Source organism: Sturnira hondurensis, unplaced genomic scaffold, assembly GCF_014824575.4.
Source record: "Sturnira hondurensis isolate 20B ecotype Veracruz unplaced genomic scaffold, ASM1482457v3 Scaffold0024385, whole genome shotgun sequence".
NCBI classification, from domain to species: Eukaryota; Metazoa; Chordata; class Mammalia; order Chiroptera; family Phyllostomidae; genus Sturnira; species Sturnira hondurensis.
The window spans coordinates 984,368-1,006,750 of NW_028097016.1; the positions used below are offsets into that span (position 1 = coordinate 984,368).

The 22,383-nt window shown below is 39.5% G+C and overlaps 1 protein-coding gene across 4 annotated transcripts in view; it reads left to right on the plus strand.

Annotated features, from left to right (window-relative positions):
- The window catches only part of UVRAG (UV radiation resistance associated), a 287,802-nt gene that overhangs the window by 216,146 nt on the left and 49,273 nt on the right, over nt 1–22,383 (plus strand). The gene's annotated exons all lie outside the window — the stretch shown is intronic.

Genomic DNA, 22,383 nt, shown 5'->3' on the forward strand with positions numbered 1-22,383 from the left:
CCATTCTGTAGAAACAGGAAGGTTCGTGATTATTCTGTCTATGTGAGCCCGGATTGTCCTTTATCTGTATGAGTCTGAAGATTCACTGAACAGCTCCCTTACCCATCCTTGATGAGACAGAATCACTCCTTGATGTGGTGCCGTCCTTACCTTTCTGTACGTCATCCAAACTCAGTCTAACAGTTCACTTTTTACTTTGGTTCTTATTCAGATTCGTGTCCTTTTCTGGCTTGGACCCAATTTCTGGCGTGCAGTACTCGGTTGGTCACTTGTTTTGTGGCCTCGCACTCATGCCCTCTCAGCCCTGCTGCTTTTATAGCTGCTGCCACGCCAGCTCCTGTTCTGTATCCTGGGCAAGCGCCCTGCTCACAGTCCCAGCCCGAGACTCATCTTTTCGTGTGCCATTCTTCACGCAGCTGGTGCTTCCCCTCCCTCTATTTTTGGCAGAAAAGTATCTCAGTCTAAGAAATAGGACTTTGATTTCAAGGCTGCCAGGCTCACACTGCTAACCGCAGTCGTCAAACCATGGAAAAGGCAGTGCTTAGAACTGGTCAAGACCTGACTGGACTACGAGTAAGTTAAGGAAGAAGAGGTCTAAGTCAATTAGGGCTCATCTCCATGCGAACTCAGCCAACACTGAAAGTAGGACGTGAATACTGGGGTCCAGAGCTTGGGAGTAGCATTGGCCTCGTTTAGTACAACTGAGTTCTGATCTGAGTTCAGAGTTCTCTTCTTGCCCTATTTTCTTTCTTTCTTTTTTTTTGTTCTAAGCACCTATACCCTAGGTCAGAAATCTGTTGGAAGATTCCTGGTGAAACCTACTCCTGATTTAGGCTAGGACCAAAACGCCTGGATTTCCTCATAAAACCAAGTTACACACACACACACACACACACACACTCTCTCTCTCTCTCTTTCTCTCTCTCTCTCTCTTTCACACACACACTCTCTTAGTTCTTTCTTCTTAGGGCCTAATAGGAATGCTACAAGGTGGTGTGAAGAGGTGCTAAGAAGAGCTCAGGTTGCTCTAAAAACAGGACAAAGGTGGAGGCTGACTGTGTGCAGTGGAACATTTGAAGCCAGCCTTCCACACCAGACTCGCAGTTTCGCATGTTTGGTCCTCCCTTTGGAACACTTCCCGGGTAGCCGCTGCCTTTATTCCTGCCTGAACCAAGGCCCCCAGTGTGGTGAACTACTTTTATTCATCCATTTAAAAAATGGATTGTGTCTAGTAATTTTGCATCATCTGTAACTTTATACTCTTTCTAAAAATGAGAGATTACACTTGTGTTTGTGTTTAAGAGCCATAGGTTAACCACTGTAAATCCAGAGAGAGCAAGTATCATGCTCTCTGATTTAAAAGAAAAAAAAATTTATAGCTTGTGGCAGTTTAAAAAGGAGAGGATAATAAACTTCTTATAAACAGACTTCCTTAGGTTTCAGAGTTCATTCAGGAAGCCCGTTTTCTAGCATTTAGGAAGAAACTTGTCACAAATTTGTAACCTTTAGCCTCTCTTTGCTTCAACTCTTTTTCACCTCTTACTATTTCTTGGTATGTTTCATTTTGTCTTTGGCCTTTCTACCATCACTTTATTAGATTTCCACTTATAACAAATCAAAAAACCATTCATTATCATGGTTCCTTACCAGGTAATGTATCAACAAGCTATGTCTAACTTTCGAAGGTTTATTTTTCTCTACATATAGACCAGTCCGTGTTGTTCAATGGGAGTTTGTCTTCTCAGCCAGCCTCACTTATCCCCCCTCTAGGGACGTGGACAGGCCGCGCCGCTAGAATGGCCGCACCTCAGTAATCTGCGCCGCATTAGTGGAGGTGGATGAAAGCACTGGCATGTGCTAAAGTGCCAGAGAAAAGCAGTGAAGTCATTGAATACTGCATCCATAACTTGGTTAAGGGTTGAATGAATAGTCAATAGGACCTTTCATCACAACCAGAAGTAGTAGTAAAATCACTTTTTTGGTAGAGGAAATGACAGAATTTAGTAATATTTGTTACTTCAGTATTTGGGATCAGTCCAGCCCAGGGTCTGAAAGCACAAGCTTAGAAAGACAGGCCTTCAAGCAGAAATCCTCAAGTGTCGTTTGAGGAGCTGAGAGGGTTAGTAAGGTCCGCTCGCCCTCTTCCTGCCGTTGCTGCCTAACAGCGTGTGTGTGCGGCGCGGTGGTGACAGAGAATAAAGCAAAATGTCTTGTTCTTAGCACCATTTACTAAACGTTTCAAGTGTCAGCCCCTTTGTCTGGAAATAGTGGTCTTTGTTGGTCAGCATTTACCACGACAGAAATGAGCCTGGCAAAATTCAGGCTCAGTGTAATTAGCATTGATTTGAAAACCAGGGTCCCGCCTTAATTGTCAGTAGGTTTGCCAGTATATTAGAATTTGTGTATAGCACAGTATTTTGCTTATAGTTCCCAAAGCATAAAATGTAGTAAATCAAAAAGTATAAGACTCTCACCTTACATTTATAGTTGGTAATATACATAGATACATTCATGTGAGCCCCCTCATCAACCACACAGTGAGAAAAGCTGCTAACATTAAATGAATTTGAAGACAGCGTGGCTCTTGGCATCTGTCACTCCAGTGCAGTGTCGTGTGATCCAACAGGCTTACTTCCATATATGTCCTTTGTTTTTATGTTTCTATCCTGAGTGTGCACAGAATCAAAGAAGGTGACATTTCCGAATAGAAAAGGAACCGAATGTTTCTTAAGAGTAGAGACTATAACTGTTGTGCATATTATGATATTTTCATGAGTAAGCACAGTGCCTAAAACTACAAATTCTGTAAAGACGTTTAATAAATGAATGAATTGTAATATAGCACCATCACACAGCTGTAAAACTGAGATCCAGGAAAACTGTAACTTCCTTAAAATTGATGAATTAGTTGATTCAACAAATATTTATGGAGCATCTACCATGTGCTATAAACAGGATGGGGCAAAAGTGGGTTTACAGTTGGGAGTACAAGAAAAACAGTTTATTCTTGTATTATTGTGTATTAGTTATTGTATTACTTTCCCTACGAACAACGGTAAGGCAAATTCCTAGAGACAGGAAGTAGATTAGAGGTTACTAAGGGCTAGGGAAAGAGGGAAATGGGAGACTTATTAATTAATGGTGACAGTTTCTATTTGGGATGATTTAAAAAAATTTGGAAAAGTGGTGATAGTTGCACAACATTGTGATTAATATCACTGAATTATACACTTAAAATGGTTAAAATGACATTTTATATTATATATTTGACCACAATTAAAAACTAATTTAACAAACCAAAAGTCATTGCATTATACACTTGAAATGGATGAATGGTATGGTATATGATTATATTTCAGTGAAGCTTTTTTAAAAAATAAAAGATCCCTGTCTCAAGTTTATAGTCTAATTCTAATGAAAAGAATTAGACAATAAACCATAATTTTAGGAAGTGATGAGTCCTGTGATAGAAATTAATTAGATGATATAATAGTAAATAACTAGAGAGGAACCTACTTTAGAGAAAACTGTCAAACCTCATGAAGACCTGATACTGAGCTAAGACATGGACATGACAGGAAAGCAGCCGTGCAGAGAGCTAGGGATCGGGAAGGTCCTTAAGAGCATGGGAACAGTTTGTGCAAAGGCCCAGAGGCGGGAAGGAACTTGGTGTCAGTAACAGGCTAATGTGGTAGGAGCATAGTAGTTAAGGGAAGAGGTAGGGAATGTATCTGAGACCATAGAGACTGTAGTTAAAGAGTTTTATTATATTCTAAAAATGAAGGGAAGCCAATGAATGATTTCAGCAAGAAAGTGGTGTGATTCGATTTTTTTTTTCAAGTATCACTCTAGCTGCTCTAGTGGATTATAGGGATGGAGATGGAGAGAAGTAACAGATGTAAAATATATTATGGGTGCTAAACATCACAAATCTTTGGGAAAATGCAAGTCAGAACAACAGTGAGCTATCACACCTTTTAGAATAGCTACTATAAAAAAAGACAAGAACTAATAAATGTTGGAAAAGATGTGGAGAAAAGGAAACCTTGTGCGCTGTTTGTGGGAGTGTAAATTGGTGCAGCCAGTGTGGAAAACAGTATGGAAATTCCTCAGAAAATTAAAAATAGAATCACCATATGATCCAGCAGTTCTACTCCTGGGTATTTATCCAAAGAAAATGAAAACACTAACTTGTAAAGACATACGAACCCCCACCCATGTGTATAGTGTCATTATTTATGATGGTTAAGACATGGAAGCAAACTGAGTGTCCATCAGTGGATGAATGAATAAAGAATATATGACAGAGATATTTCCATTGTATGTACAATGTGTGTATACAGCCATAAGTATGAATGAAATCTTGCCATTTACAGCAACATAGATGGACCTTGAAGGCATTATGCTAAGTGAAATAAATCAGGCAAAGAAAGACAAATGCTGTATGATCTCACTTATATGTGGAATCTCACAACAATAACTGAACTCAGATACAGAGAACGTGTTTGGTGGTCGCCAGAGGCAGGGGCTTAAGGGGTGACCGAAATGGTTGAAGGTGGTCGACTGATGGTAAAATGCAAGGTTTTGAATGGAAACTGGTATTTCTGAAAACTTTTGTTTGCCTCTGTAAGATTGACAGCTTCCCATTCCTTAAAGATTTTTATGATAAAGTTGGTAGTGATATTTAACAACTGTGGTTTTAATGAATGTGTCAACATGTAAAATCTTTTTCAACTTGGTTAGCCCAGATTTTCCAAGTGACCAATGTATGATGCTGTGAAATCGTGTACAGGTAAAGAGCTCCTCCAAGTGCCAAAAGCCGAGGGGGTTACTGTAACAGATGTCAAAAGAATGTTCTGTTTTCAGATTTACCCTGCTACTAGCTTTTAAAATACTACTACCTGAGGAGTTTAGGGATACCAGAGGAGAATAGCCACAGTTATCTGAAAAAGCTATATTAAATACTCGTTCTCTAGTACATGTTTGTACGAGGCAGGATTTTCTTATGAAACAACATCCAGGAATGAAATGAACACAGAAGAGTTTGTGAGAATACAGCGGTCTTCTATTAAGGCAGAATTGCAAAAAAGACTTGCAAAAATGTAAAACAAATATCCTTCATCTTTCTAAGTTTCTGTTTTGGAAAAGATGCTTGTTTTCCATTAAAATATTATTCACGCTAACAAGTAATAGACTTCTATTATTTTATTACAAATGAATTGATGTTTTAAAAGTTTTCTTAATTTATCTTCTAATGCATGATATATATGGCCCACCTAAACAGAAGCTCTTTTGGGTCCTCAATAATTTTAAGACTGTAAAGGGATCTCGAGACAAAAAAAAAAAAAAGATTGAGAAGCACTGCCCTAGAAGATGTGTCCATTTAGATTTCCTGTGAAACACTCAGTTGCTCAAGTCTGATAAACCAGGACACGTGTGCCAGTTCGCCAAATGTGGACACTTTGTCTAAGAGACTTGCCAACTTTCATTCTGGTAGTACTGTGCAGTGCAAGTCATAAGGCTATCAGTGGTCTCTTTCCTATTGCTTTTGGCTTTTCTTAAGTCAATCTTTGTTCTTGAAAGCTCAGGGACTTAAGAGCAATGCTTTGAAGATACAGTTTATAAATACTAATGATGATTTACATTTGTATTGAATGTAATGGGTTTTGGTATATTTTTACTTCGATGTCTCATTTCGTACTCTGTGAAGTATGTTGACCAGGTCTATCTTTAGAGATAAAAACTTGAGTAGCTGCTATGCTTACTTCCCTGAGGATGACAAAGCTATTAATGGCAAACAGAATTCAAGACCAAATCTTCTGAGGTCAAATCCAGCTGTACCCCACTAATATTGTGGGGTATGCAATGTTAGTATCCCGCATCCTCCCCCCACCTTCCTCCCTCCCTTTCCCCTCCTCATTCTCCTCCCCTCCCCTCCCTTTCTCTTTTGCGTCTTTTTACAATCCTGTGAGGTGGTTAGGGCACAGTCATCGGCCTTTTACAGATGAGACCCCAAACCAAGAGTCAGGTAGAAGAACCAGGGTTAGAATCTGGGGACTTCGTGACCTCTCTTCCTTTCAGCCTGTTACCTCTTTCCCACTAAGTTATATTAAGACTTCATAGAAAGTAAAAGTAGCTTCTTCTTCCAAAAACAGTTGGAAACCTCTGTTCTGCCAAGGACACGGCCTTTCCCTAAAACCTGACTACTCGTGGGGTTTACAGTGCACGACTGTTTAGAAGGGATCAATGCCAGCTTACACTTGGCAGCCTAAATTCCTGTCTATTTCTTCAACTTGCAGTCCAGTGTCTGTGACATATGGGGAGAAAATGCACATTTATTTTCTTAATTCTTCTTGGAATCAAGAATAAAAATTCCAAGGATGTTTTAACAGTCAAAATGCACGCCCCCCCCCGCCTACAGATTTTGCCAGTAATATAGTGGAAACTATTTTTAAGTCCTATATCTATATTTTTTTAAAAAAACAACTTTACTGAGATATAATTTTCATACCATATAACTTATCCATTTAAAATGTATATTCATCGAGCTGTACAACTTTCAACACAGTCAGTTTTAGAATATATTACCCCAAAAGAAACCCCGTGCCAATTAGCTTCAGTCCCGCCCCCCCTCTTGCCCCAAACCCCCTTCCCTAGGTGGCCACCGTTCTCCTTTCTGCTTCTATAGACTTGCCCATTCAGAACCCTTCATAGAAATGGAACCATAAAACATTTGTGCTTTTACTGGCTTCTTTCACTTCACAAGTTTCAGTGTTCGCCCATGTTGTAATATGAATCAGTCATTTCTTTTTATTGCCAAATTATTTTGTCACATTGAAGTTATGTATGAATATAGACCACATTTGATTCATTCATTCATCAGTTGGTAGACATCTGGGTTGTTTATTCTTTTGGCTGTTATGAATGATGCTTCTATGAACACTTATGTACAAGTTTTTGTGGGGACATGTTTTCATTACTCTTAGGTGTATGCCTCCTAGTGGAGTTGTTGAGCTATGTGATAACTGTGTTTGATCTAGTGAGGAATCCCCAGACTGTTTTCTAAAACAGTTGTATCATTTTATATTTCTACCGGCAATGTATAAAAGTTTTGATTTCTCTACATTCTTGCCAACACTTGTAATTTTCTGCCCTCCATGTTTTTTCGTTATTATAATAGCCATCCTACTGAATGTAAAGTTGTATCTCATTGTGATTTTGATTTGAACTTCCCTAATGGCTAATCATTTTGAGCTTCTTGTTATGTGCTTATTGGGCATTTGTATATATACCTTAGAGAAATGTCTATTCAGACCCTTTGCCCATTTTTAAATTGGGCATGTGTCTTTATTGTTGAGTTGTAAGAGATCTTTATATAACCTAGACATAGGTACCTTCTCAAATATATGATTTGCAAATATTTTCCTCTATTCCACAGGTTGTCTTTTTTTTTTTCACTTTCTTGATAGTGTCCTTTGAAGCACAAGGGTTTTAGTTTTGATGGAGTCCGACGTTACGTACTTTCCCTTGTCTCGTTTGTGCGCTTGGTGTCATATGTAAGGAAGTTCAGTCCACGCACTCTCAGATTTTCTTTGGTGTCTTAGCCTGTATGTTTAGGTCTGTGACCCATTTTGAATCAGCTTTTTTGTATGATGTAAGGAAGGGGTCCAACTTCATTCTTTTGCATGAAAATACCCTGGAAAAAATGGTTGAAAAGACTGTGCTTTATCCATTGAATTGCCTTAGTACTCTTGTTGAAAATTAACTAGACATGTGAGGGTTTATTTCTGAACCCTGTGCTTAGGCCTAGTACCACCCTATGTTATTTTCATTTAAAAGGTATGTTTAAATACAATATGCCAATTGTAGAAGTTTTTAAAAGTACAAAAAAGGTAGAACAGGATTTTTTAAGTAGTCCACAATCCCACCATTCACATGCAGCTTCTGACCAAACCTTTTCTTCTTTTTCTTACATAGCTGAGATAGTGGATGGAATTTTCTGTATCTTTTTCTTTTTCTTGAAAGCAGGCATTTCCCAACCCAATAACAAGTGTTTTTGTGTGCATATGTTATAATTTATTCTTCTGATCTTGGATACTTGTTCTTCCAGGTTTCTTTAAAAATAAGGTTTTAGTTACCGTATTAGCAGAAATGTTTTTTTACATATACATATGTTAATAAGTTTCTGCTTTCTAGAGTGACATTCAGATACACTGTTCAGTATGGTAAATAAACATTAAAGCAGTTTATAGGGGCAGAAATCCTGTCTCTTAAGCTTTTTTGTGAATCCTACAGTGTTTCCACCAAATCAATTCAAACTTAAACTTCATGCTGCTGTGGACAAGCAGATTTCCAGTCAGGTCCTCACTTTGAAAGATGATGATAATTAACTTATAATTAATCCTCTGTGTGATGTTTTCTCTTTAAGAGTAGAAAAATCACATTTTTGTGTGTATATGGTGTATATCTCAATCCACAAATATCTGAGTGTTTGAGCCATGCAAGGCCTCTGACAGGCTGAGTTCACCCTCGCGTGCCTGTGCTTAAGGGAGGGCGATGAAAAGTGTGCGTGACCTGAATAGACAGCCAGCAGTACAGGGCATGCAGCCGTCAGTCCCAGAGCAGAGGTTCCAGTCAAATGCAGCTCTGGGTCACAGCAAGGAGGGCTCTATGGTACGTTATATCCTTGTTGTTATTTTTAAGATTTTATTTTATTTATTTATAGCCTTAGAGGGGAAGGCAGGGAAAAAGAGAGGGAGAGAAACATAAGTCGGTTGCTTTGCTCACTGCCTGGCCTGCAACCCTAAAAATTTGATATGCCCTGGTGGGGAATCGAACCAGCAACCCTTCAGTTCGCAGGCCAGCACACAATCCACTGAGCCACACCAGCCAGGGCTGTATGGGCATTTAGAGTCCCACAGATCTGCATACGTGTCCTGCTGACTGGATGAAGTTGGGAGTGTCTATGAAGATTGGATAATCTTCCTAAGATTGTGGTAGGTTTGAGAAATAATGAATGTCAAGTTTGTAGCTCCACAGGGTACTCGGTAAATGGTAGCTGCCATTTTTTGCTCTTAATTGGTTGTTATTGTCATTGCTGTTAGATTGATACAGAGAAGAAATCCTTCAGTAGAAAGATCTAACACCTGAACTGGAATTTCAAGGGTGGGGAAGTACCTGGCTAGTGAGGGAGGGGGGAAGCTGAGGTGCAGAGGGAGGACCACTTTAGATAGGTCAACACCAGCCTGGCTAGAGCGGAGGTTACCACCCTAACAGTTAGGAGGGTAGGAGAAGTCGGTTGACTCTCATTGGCCCCAGCACCACACAGCTACCAGTTTTTGTACTTGGACCTCTACGTGGTCCGTGTGAACTCCCTGCGCATGTTTTGGGTAGTTGATAAATATTTATTGAAAGAAAGAGTGTTGAATGAGTTAGCCAGGAGATTGTTCTTTCCTCCTTCTGGTTGATGGTTAATCAATTTATTTCTATTTGAATATGTGTGTATTTAAATGCATATCAACTTCTGTTTATTTAAAAGAAGACTTTAAGTGAGGTAGAAAAATAATAAAATTTTCAGAAGTTTCGTGATAACATGTTACCTTTTGGTAGTTGCAAATAATTGGTTAACTGTTCATTATTAATTTTTTTAAAGAATCATGTAAGCTATTAACCAGTTCATTAGACATTTTTGATGCTATATTATTTGTGATCACTATACTCTTCAAATGCTAAGAGTGATAAGTTGACAACATAAAACAATTTATTTTTACCTCATTTGGACATTTTCCTCCCACTTTAAACTGATGCTAGAAATCCAATACCAAAAAATATCTTTCCAAATGAAAACTAAAACAATTACTTATATTTGCATAGCTTATTTTAGGGTACAGCCATCTTTCACATGTAATCTATTTTATCTTTTGCAAAAGTCCTAAAAGTCTTTCTATTCTTACCTCCATTTCACGTTTAGATAAACTGAATCTCTGATGAATGAGCAAAGACATTCAGGTCCTAATCTTCTGACTCTAACTTCGGGGGACAGTACTTGCTGGTGTCCTTTTATCAGACAGAAAGAAACATTAAATCACAATTTTCTCTTTTAACTCTATCTATGAACTAAGTATAAATTTGATACCTTAATTGGTTTTAGCATCTTCGATAACTTCTAGTTCTTCATTTGTCCTAGTTGTTTTAAAAGATTCACATTAGCCTTTTACTTCACACATTTTTTATGCGTGACTCCCTATTTTATTTTATTTTTTAATATATTTTACTGATTATGCCATTANAGTCTTTCTATTCTTACCTCCATTTCACGTTTAGATAAACTGAATCTCTGATGAATGAGCAAAGACATTCAGGTCCTAATCTTCTGACTCTAACTTCGGGGGACAGTACTTGCTGGTGTCCTTTTATCAGACAGAAAGAAACATTAAATCACAATTTTCTCTTTTAACTCTATCTATGAACTAAGTATAAATTTGATAGCTTAATTGGTTTTAGCATCTTCGATAACTTCTAGTTCTTCATTTGTCCTAGTTGTTTTAAAAGATTCACATTAGCCTTTTACTTCACATATTTTTTATGTGTGACTCCCTATTTTATTTTATTTTTTAATATATTTTACTGATTATGCCATTACAGTTGTCCCACTTCCCCCCCTTCATTCCCCTCCACCCTGCACACTCTCTGCCACCCACCTTCCCCCCCTTTAGTTCATGTCCTTGTGTCATAAGTTCTTTAGCTTCTACATTTCCCACACTACTCTTGCCCTCCCCCTGTCTATTTTCTATCTACCATTTATGCTATTTATTCTCTGTACCTTTTCCCCCTCTCTCCTCCTCTCACTCCCCTGTTGCTAACCTTCCACGTGATCTCCATTTCTGTGGTTTTGTTCTTGTTCTAGTTGTTTGTTTAGTTGTTTCGCTGGGAGAACATTATTTAAAGAATGCACCTCAACTGAAATGTAACGCACAGTGCTGAGTTTAGAGGGGATAGACTATAAATTCTAACTACATTTTTATGGTTTAAGCCTCATGAAATGAATTATGAGTAAAATATATATATGAAAAATGAATTTGGTTTGAGTTTAGTTGGCACCAAAGTGACTGGCATAGCTTAGGTTTGAGTTGCTTAAGGACATGAACTTCAAAAACGTGTTTTATGTAAACTTTGGTACTTAGTAGAGAAAAGTACTTAAAATTGTGCAGACTTGGGTTACCAGGGAAAATAAAATCAGTATCCTAATTAATGTAAACTTATTGAGTGAAAGCCAAAATCCTAGGATAAAATGAAGTAAAATAAATCCAGTATAACCGCATGTCTAAGAACAAGTGCTGTGGACCTGGGCTACAAGGGTTCCAGTGGCCATTTTGTCACTTCAGCTATACGATTTTGGAGAAGTTACTTATCTTTCTGTACCGTAGTGTCCTCATCTGTAAAATGAGCATAATAGTAATACTTACAATTATAGGTATAATTCCTGTCTTTTATAAGGATTATTATTAGCAGTATTAAATAATATTTGTAAAGCACTTAGAATAAGTGCCTGGAACACAGTAAGTGCTAAATAAATGTTTGCTAAATAAATAAAACTAAAGTGCAGTGTAATCATTGTTATAAAGAAACCACATGTTCCACAAATACAAACTGAGGTGAAGATGTGTGGAGGGAGCTTGCAAGGAGGACAAAAATAGAAATGTTCCGGGTGGTTTAGAAAAGCCTGCAAGAACACTGTGCTGTCGGACAGAGATCCGAGAGCCCGATTAGGTAAGCAGAACACCCGGGCCCAGAATTCCTGTGCTGCACCAGAGCGGACAAGTGGCAACCCCGAACCAGGACCTGCACCGGGTCCATCTGTGCCTGTGCCCCTGACCACATCACCCTGTCCTAGAACCCACCCCTGGTTGTGGTGGGGGAGAAACTTTGATTCTGTTCATTTTATTAAGAACTAGTGAGTATCACAGGAGAACTACTCGAACTCACGTGTGAGTTCAGAGTAAGTGAAGAAGGGGAGGAGTTGCCGTCTAGCTGCATACGTGGGAGAACCACGTACAGGGAGGAAAGGTGTTCAGACACCTAGTTCATTATCACTGAGCCTTCAAGTTAAGGTAATATTTGTCCTTTTGTTTTTTTTCAAATCAGGAATAACTTTTATTGTATAAATGATCAAACTGCAGAATAAATTTGTTTCAAAGTACAGAAATGCGTTAAGGAAAAAATTAAAGCCACTTGGGTCTCTACTACTCAGAGATAACCATTGTGATATTTTGGTTAACATCTTTTAAAACATCTATGTAAATATACGTACATGAGTTAAATACACAGAATTTTACAGAAATGTTTTTATGCTATGCTACGCTACTTTTTTCATTTAACTGTGTTGTGAAGATAGTTTCATAGTGGTGAATGTAGTTGTATAAAATGTTCTTGTCTGTACAGCATTCATACTGTAATTAGTAGTTTCCTTGATGATGGACATTTAGATCATTTCCAATGTTTCCGAATTAATGAAAAACATTTTAATGAAAGGCATTCTCCTATTTAGATATTTGTACATGTTTTCAGTTCTTTCCTTAGTATAAATACCTAATTGCTGAGTCAAAAAATATATACATTTTACTTTGACCTATCTGCTTCTCTCTCCTCCTGACAGTATTGTATGTTATTAACCTTTTGTATGTGAGAGAAGAAACATTACATTGTCACATTTTTACTTATAGCTCTTTGATTATTAGTGAATCAGTTCACAAACTTCATTTGCTATTTCAAGTTCTTTTGTGAATAACTGATACACTTCTATGCCTTTTAAAAAACATAAATAGACTATAGAACCCACAAAATAATATAAGATCTAAGGAAATAATGCATAGACTTTACAACTAAGTGTGAGGAATTTGCCAAGTCGTGGACTGGCGTCAGTCTTCATTTCCCTGCTTTTCCCCCCTTCCTTCCCCGTTCTCTGTGGGACGGTCAGTTCCTTTGCCACCTGTACGAGCAGTTCATAGCAGTCGAGCAAAGACTGGGCTGGAGATAGCTTTTGGAAGAAGTTTCTAAACCCACTTCTCCCACCGCGGGGCTCATTTCTTCATTCTCTTCCTCTGCTCGGCACTCCTCATCGACTGTGCAATGTTTCTTTCGTCTGAGTCCTCTGACTGCTCTGGCCATTTCTCTTTACTCTATTGATGTTTCTGGGCCTCCAGGTAGGGCTAAACGATCACTTACTCTTTGTCAGGTGCTGGCCTAGACACAGGGAGACAAGGATGAGCAGGGTTTGGTCCCTAAACTTGGTGGCTCCCCTTCCAGCAAGGGTGGCATTACAGTGTAGTGTGAGCTAATAATATGGGTATGTGGAAACTTCTTTGGGAAGTATTCCTAAAGGAAGCATGCAGACTGAGACCCTAAAGTGTCACAGTTTTCCTGCAAAGAAATAGAGGGCAGGGGAGTAGAGGGGAGAAGGTGAAGGCGCCTTGGTTGAGGTGCTAGTGGGAGCAAAGCTCAGAGATAACTTACGTGTTGGCATCAGTCTGGGTCTCTCCTCTGGGCTCCTTGATGACCTGACTGACTTGTGTTCCTGGGCGATAGAATACTTCTTTCACTGTTGTGTCTTCTGCATTTATAGGCTGTGACATGTTACCCTTTTCGGGGGCATTTCATTTTTAAATCAGGTGGAATATTCCTAGATCACTCCCCCCAAATTTAGCAGTATTCTTTGTTTTGCTATTAGTAAACTGGTATTTTTGACTTATAGAATAAAGTGAGGCAATTTTATATTTATATAAATTTATATTAAAAATGTGAAACTATATAGTCAATGTATTAATACAAAAATACCATTCTCCTCTTACTCTGTTCATCCTTATGAAAACAAAACCTGAGCCAGGCTTTGGCTCAGTTAATTAATTCTGGTTCACCTGAATTAATTAAGCATGGTAGATTGGGCTTTGAAGATTAAACTTTTTTCTCTTTCCCATTACATACTGTAATAATTACCCAGATAATAATAATATTTATAGCCTGGCATTGTACAGGCCACAGGACACTTTTCCTTAGTCTCCCATAACCCTGTGAGGCACAGAATTACTGTTGTCCTCTTTCTGCAGACGGGGAAGCTAAGCTCTGAAGAAGTGAAGTGCACAACCTCGAGGTCACGTGGGTCTGTTAAGTGGTGGAGCCAGAACTGGAACCTAGGTGTTCCCATTCAAAAGTCAGGGTCTCTAGTTTTTAGGAAAGGTTAGCACAGTTGATTTGAAATTCTAGATTTTGCAACTTCTAATGATAACTATATTTTGCTAATTCGTCTTGTTCAAAAGAGAAAAAAGGCAGTTATGCTCTCTAATGGGCCCCCAGTTATCTGTGGATAGACCCAAATAATAGTCCTACATTTCCAATAATAGCTTTGAAGATTTTTTTTAAGGTGTCAGTTTAAAAGATGTATAGATTATAAACTCCAATGAGCATTTTACATTTAAATAACTTGGGTGGATAGGATGGAAGGAATGAAATTTTGTCACCTGTGGACTCTGAAACGTTTAATGGAGAGAACATAACACCAACAGCAAACTGGCTGTTCCAGTGCATCTCTGTTAACTTGCTGGTTAAGCACCTTGGGCAGGCGCTTTCTCTCTCTCCTGGGCCTGGTCTTTCTCATCTAAAGAATAAAGGGGTTGAGCTTCATGTATTCTGAGGTCCATACCAGGCCAAATCTTTAGATCTGTGCTTCTTACCATTCATAGTTCATTCTGTTCATTGCTTTTTAAAAAAATCATCACCTTCAAGTTTTGTTTTGTTTTTTTACTTACCACAGCATCGTCAAAGAGTTTTTAAGATTCTCTATGATACTGCTTGCAAGCAGTATGTTTTATGTTGGTGGTTTTGTTTATAGAAAATAAGCAGAGTCTTATGGAGCACCGTGCCAGGTAAATAACAGCTCAGTGTGAGCCCAGTACTGACATGGACTAATAGGAAATGGTGGTAACAACACATGCACGGGTGGAGTGTTTAATGTGCTTTCACACAAAAAGCTCATACACTGATTCTCACAATTTCTTCTCAGAAGTAGATTTCATAAGAATTTTCACCTTTGATTTAGTAATTCTTAAGAACTCTTTAAGAGGAAATAATTCTACCTTCCTGAGAATAGGTAAGACACCTTTAGCATGACTGAATATAGCTACTACCTAGCTATTTTCAGGTTAAAATAAACTGGGGGTAGATTAAATAAACTGAGGACTACCCATAGCCAGTAAAATTTTTATGGGGATTAAGTAATAGCGTAGCAATATGTCTGGTATTAGTGGAGAAAGAAAATTATGATTAGTTTTGTGGGAGTTTGGGTAGTCTTTCTACTTATTTTTTTATTTCTGATTTTTTTGTTGAGTATGCATTGCTTTTATAATAAAATATATGTGTATATATCATTTTTTCCCCGGTAAATCTGAGGTTTAGTGAGGTTTCTCGACATTCTCAAAACGGCACAAAAGCTTCATCATTAACCCAGGACTAGAAACCAGCCTTGTTAGTGTTTGTCCCCCACCATCAGATCACATGGTGTGCCAGCAGATACAGAGATTCCGACTTGAAAGGAGCTGCCTGGCCACATTTTTTCCTTAGTCATGTGTAGTTCTCCTGTGATACTCACTAGTTCTTAATAAAATGAACAGAATCAAAGTTTCTCCCCCACCACAACCAGGGGTGGGTTCTAGGACAGGGTGATGTGGTCAGGGGCACAGGCACAGATGGACCCGGTGCAGGTCCTGGTTCGGGGTTGCCACTTGCCAGCTCTGGTGCAGCACAGGAATTCTGGGCCCGGGTATTCTGCTTACGTAATCAGGCCTCGGATCTCTGTCCTTCAGCACAGTGTTCTTGCAGGCTTTTCTAAACCACCCGGAACATTTCTATTTTTGTCCTCCTTGTGTTCACGTTTATAGATAATAGTTGTATCTCATTGTTTCCAGACTGTCTTGCAGCTCAGTGCCCTAGGAAGAGCCCCAGACTGTGTTCTAGCCTCAGTTGCCTTGGTCTGGTTCTCGGGCTCAGCGTGCCCCTTCCTCACTGCGACATTGTGCAGGTCTTCTCATCGTTCTAAGTCCTAGACCTTTCTTCTTTCTTAAAAAATTATTGTATTGTAGTTCAAGTACAGTTGTCTGCATTTAGCCCTCATCACTCTCCCCTCCCCCAGCCTCTGATTCCATACCCCCCCTGGTTTTGTCCGTGTGTCCTTTATGGGTGTTCCCTAGACCCTTCTTCTAAAGTACGGAAGTTCAATAGCAGGCTGACAGCTGTGGGTAGGGTGGGGAGTGGGTGTTGAGGGACAGAGGGATAAAGCAAAAAAGAAAAAGGACACACGGGCCCAGACAACAGTGTGGTGATTTGGGGGGCTAGGGGGTGAAGGTGGAAAAGGGTGTAAGGGGGACAAATGGTAATGGAAAATATACAATAAAATAAGTTACTATTTTAAAAGATAAATAACCTTTTCTTCTAGCAGTAATCTATGGTTCTTTCCCACCTTGTTTGAACACATAAATGATTTTAACTAGTGATAAATTACTTACTCTTACAGTAGAGGTGATAGAAATGTAAATTGATAAAATCATTTTAGTAAAGTTTGCCATTATCCAGTGAACTTGAAGATACGCATATGAAAATGTTTATGGCAGTGCTATTCATAATAGCCAGACTGGAAAACAGCTTAAAATCTGCCGGCAATATGTTTATCATTAATCACGGAATGTAATCCATGATTATGTAATGGAATATTGTGCAGCCGTGAAACTAGAGCTCTGTGCAATAAGGACGAATTCCATAAACATCATGTGAAGTAGAAGAAGCCAAACAACAGAGGATCTCCACAGGGTTATTTCATCTTTGTGTGGGTCTAAAATAGGCAGGATTAAACTTACTTTACAAATGAAACTGTACAGGAAACAAGGATGGTGCTGCCTTTGGGGGGAGAAGGGGTTGCAGTGAGATCGGGGCTCACAGGGAGCTCCTGGGGTCCCAGGACCATTGGGGTTTTTGACTGAGTGCCGGTCACACGGGTTTGATTTATAATGATGACAGTGCATTTACCCGTTTTCAGTTCTTGCCTATTGGTATGCTGTGTCTTCACATTAAAAATTGTAAATACCATATGATCTCACCTTGTTTTTTTTTAAAGATTTTATTTATTTATCTTTAGAGGGGAAGGGAAGGAGAGAAACATCAATGTATGGTTGCCTCTCGTGAGTCCCCTGCTGGGAATTGGCCTGCAACCCAGGCATGTGCCCTGACTGGGAATCGAACCACGATTGTGTGGTTCGCAGGCCCATGCTCAATCCACTGAGCTATACCAGCCAGGGCTGATCTCACCTTTAACAGGAGGCTAAACAACAAAACAAACAAGCAAGTAAAATATAACCAAAGATACTGAAATAGAGAACAGGCTGACAGGGACCAGAGGGGAGAGGGGAGGGAATTTCAGGGAAAAAGGGGAAGGATTCACAGGAACAAGTATAAAGGACACATGGACAAAAACTAAGGGGGCGGAAATGGGAGGAAAGTGGGAGCACTGGGGGCAGTGGGCTGGGATGGGAGTAAAAGACAGAAAACTGTACTTGAACAATAATTAAATTTTAAAAATGCTTTAAAAAAGAGAAAAAATTATAGGATAACAACATTTAAAAAGTACATGTGATACTATTCCATTGAATTCTTGTGGTTTCTAAGAAATATGTATCATTACTAAGGACTTGATATTTTGTTGTCATATATACCTGGGGAAAAAGAATTGGAAATTGATTTATCTTAGCTTCACAAGTACAAACGTCTGCTCTTATTGATTATGTATATGCAAAACACTTTTTATTCTTTATCCCTAACCTTCACAATAACTCTTTCAGGCTTGGGGTAAGTAAATAACTCCTTGGTGGAGAAGGAGTTTTAGATAAATCACCGAAACCAATCTGTATGGAGGGGTTTTTATATTTCTTTGAAACAACTTTTGGGATCATTTTAAGTACATGTAATATAGAAATAAGCTCTGAATAAATGAATAGACTAAGTTTTGGATAGATATCTTTTCTTAAAATATGCCTAAAGAACAAATGATTTCTCAAATGCCTAGTAGTGAGTGAGTTTGTCAGTATCTGGGCAGTTACTACTTGTAGGTCAAGCCCTTTATAGTAGGTGTTGAAACTGAACCTGATTAGACGAGAAAGGAAGAGAAATGATGTCTATATTTTTGATACACTAATTGTGGTGGTCACTTAATCCAAAGTTTGCTGAACTATGACCACTAAACTAACCATGCAACGGAAATTCTTTTGTATAGGCAAGCCAAAAAAAGGTTTGTTTTTAGATTTAGTTCATAATGTCACTTAGGATTTTTCTTAAAGGCTTGTGAACCTTCACCTTCTTTTAATAAGCCTTCACAATGACAGGGTCCCCTGAGAATGAAGTCATCTTAGTGGAATGTGCCTGTGTCTTAAATCTGATAAGCATCACTTCATGGTATTTAGGAGATTAAAAGAGGCTTAGAACACATAAATGTTACTTTCAGGTTATTATAGCCAAGGAAGCCTTGGCCCAGCTATCAAAATGGTTTAGCTTTAGCAAGTTCCAAGCAGTGGGCTTAGCCAATTGGTTAGCCCTGCTTAAAGATTGACTGCACTGTCTTTTGAGTTGACCTCTAACTTGTGATATAAAATATAATTGTTTCATCTCCGAGGCACATTTATGTTTCCCCTTGCCCCAACACTAATTCATCATTTGCTTTATAGTAATTCCACTCAGACATCACCATCAAGCCCCGTTAAAGGCTTCTAACAGATGTGAGTAGATGTATTTCCTAATCAGTGACATTAGTTTATATCTCCTTATTAAGATACCCATTAAATTCATATTTGGGAGAGATAACATGAACACTAATGCACTTTACTTCTTCCATCAGTGCTTTTTTATTTATTTCTGTAAAGGAGTTATTAATATCTGAACTTAAGAGTCCAAGAGAATGCAAAGCTCTTAGCAGTGGTGTGAGATCTTTCATTCTGGTAGGACTTGGAAGATGTGAAAAGTAAAGACACTCATTACTATGTTGTCATTTTTATCCTCTTTCTCTCCCTAAAATATAGCCATTAAAGTATACATACTATTATTTATTCTAAAGGTTAATTAATACCTTACTTTTATACACTCTCTTTTTCTAAACAAAATACATTATCCTAGTTTCCAGTACTTTATCTTTGTAACTTATCTTGGTTTTCTAATTTTTATCTGAAACTCAGAATATAGACAGAGTTGTGTGTGCCTTTTGGACACACCAGCCAAAAAGCATTCACTGAATGTAGTGAACTGGGCTCTGGGGGGTTCGGGAGTGTAAAGGAAGTTGCCCCATGTGACAAAGAGTTCACAAATGTTTAAAATCTAATTGTCACATCGCCTTCACCAGAAGAGACGCTCAGTAAACCTCTCTCAGTCCCATTCCCCCTTCTGAGACATTGGCAGAGGCGTTAGTGTGACTTTCCGTTCAAGGAACCTGTAAATTGCTGCCCACCGGGGGATGTGACAGCACCTGGGCAGCACGGCACCCTTTTTGGTGGCTTTTGCTTTTTGCTATTATTGCTCTTTCAAAACTGGCAATATGGAGTTAGTGATAACAGGATGTGGTAGTTTTGCAAATCTGCTGGCACACACGCTTCTGTCAGTCTCACTGTCAACACCGTTACTGGCCGCCTTTGGACCTCACTCTTGGTGTGCATAAACTTCTCCTTCCCTCCTCACTCCAGGTGGAGAAGGAGAAGTCTAGGCAGTGGCATGGCAGCCTTTTTAATTTGCTCCTCGTATCAAACTTCCTTTAGCGAGTGAAATGCAGTGTCTTAGACTCACTGTAGTGAATTCTGTGCTAGCATTCCCTTTCCTCCAATAATCATACGGTTCAGTCTCAGTGCCCACTTCTAGCTACAGCAGTTTGGATTCAACAATTAGCAGACCTCAGAAGGGGACTGGGTGTACAAAAGGTTTGTTGGAGGAGGAAGCTGAAGGTGCGAAGAGCCTTTAGTCTATAATGCGTGTATGATATTTGTAAAAGGGGAGAAGAAAGGAGGAAGGACTGAATAGGAAGAGGCTTGGAGTGCAACTCAGTTCTAAGAAAGATTCATCCACATTGGTCGAGGTCCTCAAACCCAAGTTGCCTGTTGGAGGAGTCCCACGTGTCACCCAAATGGGCCTGCCTTCGCACGCCTGCCGTGCACGTCATTGGCTGGGAGCGGCCTGCTGGAAGGATGGCGCGCACGCAGCGAGGATCCAGAGGTGCAATAGCTGTAATTATCAGTTATGTTCCCTGCTGCAAGCGGTCGAAGGGGGGCCTGTCATGGCTTCTATATCTACACTATTTGCATGACTTTAAATAAGTTTAGCCCCTCTCTGAACCTTACTTCAGAAGGGCAATACTGACAGCACAGGGTTATTAGAAAGATTAAATAAAATAATATATGTAAAAACCTTGAAACAATAATGATCCTTAATAAATATTAGTTCCCTTTGTGGCCCTCAGCTTTTACTAGCATGTGATTATTTTCTAACTTACTTTCCTCAGAAAAACAGCATTGGGGTGTCCATTGTGTCTATTCCAGTGCTGCCAAAGCGTGGTCGCCAGATCAGCAGACAGCCCCAGAGCTGCTTGCTGCCCGTGACAGCGCGATAAGGAGCGCGTGCCGGTGCCCATCAACTGTGTGGGAAAGCACGCTGCTTAGTTGTGATTTTTGTTTTCTTATTAATGCATTTTCAGTGAAGGAAGGAGTGCATTTATTTGTATTCTGACACACACTCCTTATTTGTTGCATACTGGTACTTTGAGTAGTATTAGAGTTCAGTTGATTATAAAAAACAAAACAATATCCTTTTAAAAATCCTATTTTCCTTTTTGCTGTACATGGGACTCTTATCATAATGCCTTTCTGCTTCTCTGCCACAGAAGAAACCCCCCAAGCAGGGCATTGCCGGTTCATGTTACTTATGTCAGAGGCACCTTTAGCCTTTGTCAGCTTCAGGGCCTGTGATCAAATGTCAAAGCAGGCAGGTTTGTCATTGTGGCATTTCCAGGTCCTTTTCCCAATTCACATATCAGCATGTGTTTATTGTGCTCCTACTGCCTGCCAGATGCCACGTGGCCCCTGGTGCCGGGCTCTCGCACAGCCCTTAGAGCCTCCTGAGCCTCAAGTCGTGGCACCCTCCCCCCCCCACCCCCACCCCCACCCCCACCCTACCCCCCGCTGCCAAAAGACCACTCTCCCTCTCAGTCCAGAGTGCTCGGTCCCGTTCCCTTCGGAAGCAGAGAGCTGACGGATTGAGAGGGAGGTGGTCTGGCTGACATGAATGATACGAAGGTGACTTACATCCTAGCTCTATATTCGTAATTTAAATGTTGAGCTTACTGAAACTGCGTGACGTGTTTTTGAACTGCGCGTGTCCTTGCTGAATCCATGAACTAGAATCTTTCTTCCGTTCTCTTCGCCATGTGGTCTAGAAACGGTCCTCATCGCATGTCTTTAAAGCTGCTGCCTTTTGCCCTAAAGTGGACGTTGGCTTTTCTCACAGTTTTTCACTTGGTTTGGTAACCTTTTCCCATGGAATAACCTCAAGTGGGAGACATGAGTCCAGGAAGCCGGTCAGACCTGTGTCTTGTGTGTTTGAAGGATTTAAAATATAGGTTATATGTTATTAATACTTGCAGGTATTCCTTCATATTTGAAACTAGTTAGATGGAGATTTGGTATATATTTTCTCATTTGGTATATATTTCCTATTCCCAGATCTGGCTGGCTTGTTAGCATGATGTAGTACACTAGGAATATCTAGTTTTGCTTTCATACTTTTAGAAACTAGAGTGCATGTTTCATAAAATTAAAGCATCCCAAGAGTCCATTGATATAAAGTAATACTTTACCAAGGTTATAAGTGATTTAATATGAAAGATTATATTTTATCGTAACCATAACAGACTTAGCAAAAGCTAGGCAGACAAATTGCTAGTTTAGAAATGATATGAACTTATGTTCCCCGCCCCCAAAACAAAACCCAGGCGATTGTGTGCGCATGGCATCAGGGCCTTATTTCGTTGATCCCCAAGGTCGTGGACCCAGCGGCGGCCATTACAACATGCTTTGTTTTTATTATCACACTGTTTCGTTAGCCATCCAAATTCTAGCCACTTGTGTTCAGAGCAAGAAACAGCATCCGGGTCCAAGCAGCCCAGCGAGTCATACCTTTTTATTGATGTAATTGGACTTATTTTGGTTCCTTTCCTAGTGTCTAACATTTTGTGAAACCCTCACATAAATTATTGGCTTGTATAATCCACTGCATCACCCTCACCCAGAGATTTGCTGCCTGTGCAGTTCCTTAATT